Source organism: Schistocerca piceifrons, chromosome 1 (assembly GCF_021461385.2).
Source record: "Schistocerca piceifrons isolate TAMUIC-IGC-003096 chromosome 1, iqSchPice1.1, whole genome shotgun sequence".
NCBI lineage: Eukaryota > Metazoa > Arthropoda > Insecta > Orthoptera > Acrididae > Schistocerca > Schistocerca piceifrons.
Genome location: NC_060138.1, coordinates 655392987 through 655402893, shown reverse-complemented (window position 1 = coordinate 655402893; position 9907 = coordinate 655392987). Strand labels below are relative to the sequence as shown.

Here is a 9907-nt window from a genome sequence, read left to right as displayed (position 1 = left end):
GATCAGTTCGCACTAAAATGTTAGCAATAGTGAAAAACGAAAGAAATATCTTAGCCGTACACCCTTTGCTTCATGGTGATCAGTACTTAATTTTATGCTTTACCTACTTCAGTCCAGGTTGGACTCACGGTTTGCACAAGTATAATTAACGCTCTGTTCTTCCAAAAATTGCTTCCTCCATAGCTTCCGTGTGATGTCTTGGTTACGGAGGGTAGATAGCGCAATTATAGATAGTAGTCAGCTGCAGTGACAGTGACATTCATCCTTTTGCTTCACGTGTCGAGTGTAGATGATATCTGTTCTAGACGGCGACAAACTTTATCTTCACATAGAATGTCAAGGAGCGCGATTATACGTGGTTTTTCAGAATCGTTCTCAATGAATGTATCAATAACAACACTGACGCTGAATAGATGTTTAGATAACGGATTGAAAAAATTGTTTCTCGCTATGGAACAACGGCGAGTCTAACAAATTTTTGTTATTTCAAACCCTATACGGGACAGTGGCATGTACGTTTTTAAATTTGGAAAGTTATAAATTACACGTCCCTTTGGAAGTCAGATCTGGAAGCTGGAGATGTCGAAAATGCGTCTCTGACCGTTCTTTCCACCAACTTGTCTTCTGAAGTTGTGTCCCCCTGCACAGAGGACAACTCGTTGGTCGTTGGATCTTCTTCAGTGTAGGCTGGTAAGCTGTCAATTCGAGCCCGTGATTGTGCTTTTTGCGAGATGCCACTTGCCCAGATTGGTCTCCGTATCTACAGAGGGCAAGATCAGTAGTACTCACAGTGATGGTAGGTGACACTTCTCATTAATGTATCTTGTTTGGTTACTATTCAAATATTCATGCATTTACACTATCTTTTCTTTCTTAATTGTATGGCAACTTGTCCATCCAACCGCCGAAATGTGATACACATGTCCGGGTCTCCGGTATGCACTAGACAAGAGTGCGTACTTCACGTGTATCAAGCTGCGTCAAGGCGACTTCTAGCAAAATAACATCCCCCTCCTTCTTTGATTTCCAAAATTGGCCTGATCACAAAGACAACTAACAATTTTGGAAATGAGAAAATTTTGCCGCAAATGTGGAAAAAAATTGAAGTTTCCAATTTCTCAGTAGCTCCTCTACTGTGCCAATGAACTTCTTGGTTTCCGAATTGATTTGTGAGGACCTCGGTGTGGACTTAATTAGCACCAGTTCATCAACTTGGTACGATACCTGTCTGACTTGCTGATCATGTTTACTCTTACGTTTAGTCGCCTTTCCCTTTATCCTCTTTAATGCCAGATCACTTTCCTCTTGAGTAGATAATTCATCTCTGGATGGAAAACTAATTATTTTCTCGATAATACTGGGCACCCTCTCCCCTATCGTCGATTCCTCCGGAGGTATTTCTGTGGTGCCAACGGCCTTGCCGCAGCGGTAACATCGGTTCCCGTCAGATCACCGAAGTTAAGCGCTGTTGGGCTGGGCTAGCACTTGGATGGGTGACCATCCGATCTGCCGAGCGCTGTTGGCAAGCGGAGTGCAATCAGCCCTTGTGAGGCAAACTGAGGAGCTACTTGATTGAGAAGTAGCGGCTCCGGTCTCGTAAACTGACATTCGGCCGGGAGATTTGTGTGCTGACTACATCCCCCTCCATATCCCCCTCCAGTGACGCGTGTGGCTGAGGATGACACGGCGGCCGGTCGGTACCGTTGGGTTTTCCATGGCCTGTTCGGACGGAGAGTATTTCTGTGGTCGAGTGAGGCAACTCATTGATTATTCTTTTAGACTCTTCCACATGTTCTGCCCACGTATAATGTTTCTTAGCGCAGTAAGTTCTAAATAAAATGGTTCAAATGGCTCTGAGCACTATGGGACTTAACTTCTGAGGTCATCACTCCCCTAGAACTTAGAACTACTTAAACCTAACTAACCTAAGGACATCACACACATCCATACCCGAGGCAGGATTCGAACCTGCGACCGTAGCGGTCGCGTGGTTCCAGACTGAAGCGCCTGGAACCGCTCGGCCACACCGGCCGGCCTAAGTTCTAAATAATCTATTGAACTCTCTCGTAACTCTCTCGCTCACGTTGGATTGAGGATGGTACTTTGAAATATAATTGGGTTTTATATCTAAGTCGTTCAACATTCGCTTCCAGTATACTAAAGTGACCTGCTTTACGTATAGCTAATGATTCTCTCGGGTTTCCCTAGATTGGTAACATAGTCGTTCTTTATTTTGTCTGTTACTGATTTACTAGTGGTCTTTCTCAACGGATATAATATCACATGCTTTGACAACATATCCAACACCACAAAGACATATTTATATCCTCCTCGTGACGTTGAACGGAGGCCATATAAATCCACGCAGACCTTTTCCAATATTTTGCTCGGGATCATGTTATGCTTTTCCATTCTATTTCTAGAATTATACGCCTTTGTCTTCTAACATTTAATGCACATTTTCAATACTGTTCGCATCAAAGTGTACATGAGTGTAGTGTATTTCCCAAATTAGGTTACTTGTACACTGTTTCGGCCAACAGGCCTTCCATTGATTTTTCTCAGAATCTGCTCTCCTATGTAAGATCCCTTTATATATGATACAAAATTTACTGATTTTAGTGTCAATATTCCTACTCCATTCTGCTTTGATAAGCTCAATATCCTCATCCTTATTTTGTTCCCTTCTTAGGTTTTGTAGGATGATTCGAATGTTGTCCTCATTCTTTACTTGTCTGAGGTACATAACTGATACCTCCTTTTCCCCTGAAAGGACTACTGTCAAAGCCTCCTATTCTGTGACAGAATATTTTCTTTCCCATTTATTCAATACTGTACTAGCAAAAAATATGGTCCTCTTTTCTATTTTCCCATTATTTTCAATAAACTGGCAGAGATGAGCCCCTATACCATATTCTGAACTGTCTGAAAAAATGAAAAATGGCTCATTTAAATTCTGGTGGGCTAACACGATACTGTTAGATAATACTGTTAGATAATCTTTTGAAACTCTTCCCCTTACTCTTTAGCTCACACCCAAGTGGCATTCTTTTTAGTTAATCCCTGCAATTCCTGAGCATTGAGTGCCTGATTGATGTCAAATTTGCGATAGAATCCGGTGAGCCCTAAAAATGCTTTAATCTGAATTTTGGTCTCAGGCTGTGGGAAATTTCTAATGCTTCGAGTTTGTCAGGGTCAGGATTGATGCCTTCTGCTGAAATGAGATGCCTTAAAAATTTAATTTCGCCTTTTCCGAATTCGGACTTGTCTAGGTTGGCACTAATATTATTCTTCTCATATTTTTCAATAACTTGTTTCAATAATTCATTATGTGCCTCCCAAATTTTGGCAGTAATTAGAATGTCATCGATGTAGACTGTGATTTTGTCTAGCAGCTGTTATCCTAGCACTTAGTGCAACATGCATATGAAGGCTGATGTTGATATATTCAGACCAAATGGCAACACTCTAAAATGATAACTTCCTCCTCTATATACAAACCCTGTACATTTTTTACATTCCTGAGCTAGAGGTGTTTGCCAGAAGCTGTCAATCAAGTACGTGCTTGTCAATATTTTGACGCCATTGAACTTCCGCAGCAATTCATCTAATACTTCAGGACAATCCATTTGTAGCTGTATTATTTTGTTCAATGCCCTGGCATCGAGCGTAATTCTAACTCAGTTATCCTTCTTTGTTACAATGATAGGGGGCTACTGTAATTACTTTTGGAGCGCTCTATTACTTTCCATTCAATCTTATTTTTAATTTCTTTGTACACAGCTTCCCTTTTTGCCAGTGGAATGGAATAGGGCTTAAACCTAAAGTGGCTACGTGGCCTTACTTGAAAACAATACTCATAGTCTTTCAAGCAGCCTGGTTTCTTTGAAAGCGCTCTTTTGTGCTGTAGTCATCTGCGTCCTGAACTCACAGGCTTGTTGCTCAGTTAAACCTTTAATGGTTGCGATCTTTTCTCTGATCCGTATCTCGATGCTTACCACCTCCTGTGACTCTACTCTTGTAAATAAACTAAGGGTTTTTCTCGCTTTGTGGTTCCAACACATCTGTTCCCTGAGTATTCGTATTTTGCCATTACTTTCGTCACGCTGTGGTCCCCGGTTCCCTATAGATTGTATTACATTTTCCTCCTGTCCCTCTTTCATTTTCATTACACATTCAGCAAAATCTAGCATTGCTCTATTGGCATTTAACGAATCTGCTCCCAGGACTAAATTGACACATAGGCCGGTCATTACTACCATGGCATTAACTGTGAATCTATTTTCCTGCAGTACAAATTCCAATAAAATCTGCTTGTTTATAACCTTGCTTCAGGCCCCACAGGCAGTAACCACCGTTACTCCTTGTACAGATAACTCTGGTACTTGCTTATTTTGCTTTATTCTCTCGTAAAAGTCATTTGAGATTGCACTAACTTCGCTACCTGAGTCCAGAATCGCAACTGTCTTAATGTTTTGAACTTCAATTTTAACAGCTAGTTGGTACATTTCCTCTACCTCTGGGCTGTCCTCTTCCATAAGTGCATCTTTATTGTTATCACTCTCCTCATATCCCAAGACTCATTTGTGGTCCACTTATTTCGGCCGTTCGAGATTGCACCATGTCCGAATCGTCTACACGTTTTCCGACTCCCCTTGATTTCTTGCCCTCTCAGAGTACGATCTCTGCCTCAAAATTGATCATTATTACTATAATATTACCTGCTACCATTATGGTTATTTCCTCTCCTAAAACCTCTTCGAACTCCACTTCTTCCTCTACCTTTCGGTTACTTATGTGAGGTCTGTCGTCCTCCCTTCTACCTTGCTCGTTATTATTGTTCGATATGCTATTTCTGTTTGAGTCACGGTCGTTGCTTCTGTTTTATCAGCAAGTAATTTTTGTCCTTTCTTTAATTCATTTGAATCCTTTTTTAATTCTTTTTGCCCTTGTTCTATTTTTTCTTCTAGCTTTTTTTTAATTTTTTTTACTCAGATACTACTCTGTTAATACTTCAACCATACTTTTTTATTATCATGTGTAGGCAATGTATCAGCTGATGCTGTTCAAGGCATAATCTACTTGTTCTACTCGTTGATTCATTAGCAATGGCGGTGTCAGAGTCATCACCTCTGACATTCACCTTATTTAACTTATTATTAACATTCATGTCATCGACAACAGAATCCACCTCTGCGGTTTCACTACTGCTGCTATCTGAAATTGTTTTCTTGGAAAACTTCAGTTTCTACATCAGATGTTTCAGGTAAATAGCTATCATCCATTTGATTTTCTACACTTTCCTCATCTACCATTGAATCAAATTTTTCCTGTACATTCTCCATTATTGACTTTAGGTTAATATGCTCTTTACTTATATTACTAATTTCATTTGGCATGTCCTGTAATTGGCTTGCCTCTTCAATTTCATTGCCCTGAGGCTGCACTGACTCTCTACTTCTAAGATTGTACCGTGTTTCGCTTTCTCCTGACGTTTTGTTATTAAAGAAATTATTTGGAAACAATTTAACAATATTCTTAAAAATCCCTATGTTTGTCAATACTAGCTTCCTCTCGCTAGCTGTAAAGTGATAGCGTACACGCTACCTTCTACTCCGGCGCGATGCTGCTGCTCGCCACGTTTTTTCGTCGTGTTGGGTGTCTTCAGCCATTTCTGCCGTTCGCCGCTTGCCAATCTCTGCCTTTCGTCGCTTGCTGACGTTGGACTGCAGCTGGTGAAGGGACACGTGTTCCTTCCATATCATCCACCTCGCCTGCTGCACGCTGCTCTGCTAACTGCTCCCTGAAGCTTTGTTTCTTGTAGCGGTGAAATAAAACGTAATCCCTTTGGACCGGGCCCACACTTACAACTTTACACTTCGATTTTGCGTTTTAGCGTTTCCCCTTTCAACTACGCGACGCGGATTAATAAGTGACATTTATAAATTTTGTTGCCTAACAGTTAAAAAAAAAATGGTTCAAATGGCTCTGAGCACTATGGGACTTAACTTCTAAGGTCATCAGTCCCCTAGAACTTACAACTACTTAAACCTAACTAACCTATGGACATCACACACATCCATGCCCGAGGCAGGATTCGAACCTGCGACGGTAGCGGTCCCGCGGTTCCAGACTGTAGCACCTAGAACCGCTCGGCCACCACGGCCGGCACAAATGTTAAAACAGGATATAATTTCACAGTACACACAGTGTCGCTTTTTATGTTTTTCACTATTCATACAATACTGATTCAGGAGTATAATGATAATCATTACGGTCCACTGTTCTCACTATGATTTTAACGTCTCACACAGTTCGCAGCTCTCGTTAACGGATAGTAGCCTCTTCTTTAAATACACGGTCCCTAGCAAGGAGATGCTGTGTATAAATTATGTGTCCCTTTGGAAGTCAGATCTGGAAGCTGGAGAGATTGAATAAGAGTCTCTAACCGTTCTTACCACCAACCTGTCCTCTTCTAAAGTTGTGTCCCCAGCGCAGATGACAGCTCATCGGCCGTGGGATGTTCTTCAATGAAGGCTGCTACGCGTCAGTTCGAACCTGTGAGTGTGAGTTTTTGCGGTATGCCACTTGCCCAGATTAGTCTCTGTATCTACAGAGGGCAAGACCTGTAGAACTGACGATGATGGTAGGCGACACTTCTCATTAATGAATGCTGTTTGGTTATTACTCAAATATTCTTACATTTACACTACATATTTGTAAAACTTGTAAATTCTGTATTTTCTTTTTTGTGTGACGTCTTTCTGAGGTATTGATGGGGCTTTCTCTAAAAGGTGGGTTGGACTCCGTAAAGAAACAATACCCAGAGTGAGGAGTGGAGCAAGCATTGTTAATGTTAACCTGCTACGAGGCTCCTATTTGGACCTGGCTCACCTCTCACTCAATCCAACTTCATCCGCATTACATTTTACATCAGTTCGTACTAAAATGTTAGTAATATTGAAAAACGAAAGAAATATCTTAGCCGTACTCCCTTTGCTTCATGGTGATCAGTACTTCAATTTTATGCTTTACCTACTTCAGTCCAGGTTGGACTCACGGTTGCACAAGTATAATTAACGCTCTGTTCTTCCAAAAATTGCTTCCTCCATAGCTTCCGTGTGATGTCTTGGTTACGGAGGGTAGATAGCGCAATTATAGATAGTAGTCAGCTGCAGTGACAGTGACATTCATCCTTTTACTTCACGTGTCGAGTGTAGATGATATCTGTTCTAGACGGCGACAGACTTTATCTTCACATAGAATGTCAAGGAGCGCGATTATACGTGGTTTTTCCGAATCGTTCTTAATGAATGTATCAATAACAACACTGACGCTGAATAGATGTTTAGATAACGGTTTGAAGCAATTGTTTTTCGCTATGGAGCAATGGTGAGTGTAACAAATTTTTGTTATTTCTTTCCCTATACAGGACAGTAGCCTGTACGTTTTTAAAATTGGAAAGTTATGAATGACATGTCTCTTTGGAAGTCAGATTAGGAAGCTGAAGAGATCGAATATGAGTCTCTGGCCGTTCTTCCCACCAACTTGTCGTCTTCTAAGGTTGTGTCTCCAGTACAGAAGACATCTCGTCGGTCGTGGAATCTTCTTCAGTGTAGGCTGGTAAGCTGTCAATTCGAGCCCGTGATGGTGCTTTTTGCGGGGTACCACTTGCCCAGATTGGTCTCTCTATATACAGAGGGCAAGATCTGTAGTACTCGCAGTTATATTAGGCGACACTTCTGATTAATGTATCCTGTTTGGTTATTATTCAAATATTCACACATTTACACTATCGTTTACAACACTCGACGTAGTTTTACTAATTGTATGGTAACTTTTCAATCCAACTTCCGAAATATGATACACATGTCCGGCTGTCCAGTACGCACTGGACAGAGTGAGTATTACATATTGACAACTAAGTTAAGCCCGATACAGAGTACCACATGGCCGGCCCTGAAGAACGCTCGAAACAGAGTGACTTAACATATTCACATCTAAGTAACGCACGATGCTGAGATACGTGTCCGGCCCTCCAGAACGTCAGCAAAAGAGTGAGTAGCGCAGCCGATGTACTTCATCTCCCAGCCGCGTCAAAGCGACACGAAGGTGTCCGAAGCACTTCGGTTGCAATATGGTTTCTAAAAACTTGTGAAATTTAATATAGAAAGCGGTAGACTCGTAGGATAACGATGAGAGACTGTCATACTAAAAGCTAGGTTAAATACAATGGAAAGGATATAAATACACTCCTGGAAATTGAAATAAGAACACCGTGAATTCATTGTCCCAGGAAGGGGAAACTTTATTGACACATTCCTGGGGTCAGATACATCACATGATCACACTGACAGAACCACAGGCACACAGACACAGGCAACAGAGCATGCACAATGTCGGCACTAGTACAGTGTATATCCACCTTTCGCAGCAATGCAGGCTGCTATTCTCCCATGGAGACGATCGTAGAGATGCTGGATGTAGTCCTGTGGAACGGCTTGCCATGCCATTTCCACCTGGCGCCTCAGTTGGACCAGCGTTCGTGCTGGACGTGCAGACCGCGTGAGACGACGCTTCATCCAGTCCCAAACATGCTCAATGGGGGACAGATCCGGAGATCTTGCTGGCCAGGGTAGTTGACTTACACCTTCTAGAGCACGTTGGGTGGCACGGGATACATGCGGACGTGCATTGTCCTGTTGGAACAGCAAGTTCCCTTGCCGGTCTAGGAATGGTAGAACGATGGGTTCGATGACGGTTTGGATGTACCGTGCACTATTCAGTGTCCCCTCGACGATCACCAGTGGTGTACGGCCAGTGTAGGAGATCGCTCCCCACACCATGATGCCGGGTGTTGGCCCTGTGTGCCTCGGTCGTATGCAGTCCTGATTGTGGCGCTCACCTGCACGGCGCCAAACACGCATACGACCATCATTGGCACCAAGGCAGAAGCGACTCTCATCGCTGAAGACGACACGTCTCCATTCGTCCCTCCATTCACGCCTGTCGCGACACCACTGGAGGCGGGCTGCACGATGTTGGGGCGTGAGCGGAAGACGGCCTAACGGTGTGCGGGACCGTAGCCCAGCTTCATGGAGACGATTGCGAATGGTCCTCGCCGATACCCCAGGAGCAACAGTGTCCCTAATTTGCTGGGAAGTGGCGGTGCGGTCCCCTATGGCACTGCGTAGGATCCTACGTTCTTGGCGTGCATCCGTGCGTCGCTGCGGTCCGGTCCCAGGTCGACGGGCACGTGCACCTTCCGCCGACCACTGGCGACAACATCGATGTACTGTGGAGACCTCACGCCACACGTGTTGAGCAATTCGGCGGTACGTCCACCCGGCCTCCCGCATGCCCACTATATGCCCTCGCTCAAAGTCCGTCAAGTGCACATACGGTTCACGTCCACGCTGTCGCGGCATGCTACCAGTGTTAAAGACTGCGATGGAGCTCCGTATGCCACGGCAAACTGGCTGACACTGACGGCGGCGGTGCACAAATGCTGCGCAGCTAGCGCCATTCGACGGCCAACACCGCGGTTCCTGGTGTGTCCGCTGTACCGCTTGTACAGCCCTCTCGCAGTGTCCGGAGCAAGTATGGTGGGTCTGACACACCGGTGTCAATGTGTTCTTTTTTCCATTTCCAGGAGTGTAATTAATAAGAGAAGTTAAGCGTTTCGGCGCCAAGCAGCCGAACGTGCCGACCACTCAGAAGCAAGTTAAATACAATTGGCGGACTCTCACACCGGACTGGTACATCTTGTACCATCTGTTGCTTGTACCTCACTCCACTTTTGTACCACATGATACTTCATGTGAATCAAGCTACATCATGGCGAGCTTCTAGCAAAATAAAATACTGGCGGCCACAGCCAGGAATATCACAAAGTTTTTCGTCTAAG

At 43.6% G+C, this 9907-nt stretch overlaps 1 pseudogene; it reads left to right on the top strand.

Annotated features, from left to right (window-relative positions):
- Nucleotides 1-1407: 1407 nt before the first annotated feature.
- Nucleotides 1408-1525, top strand: LOC124722076 (annotated as a pseudogene).
- Nucleotides 1526-9907: the final 8382 nt, after the last annotated feature.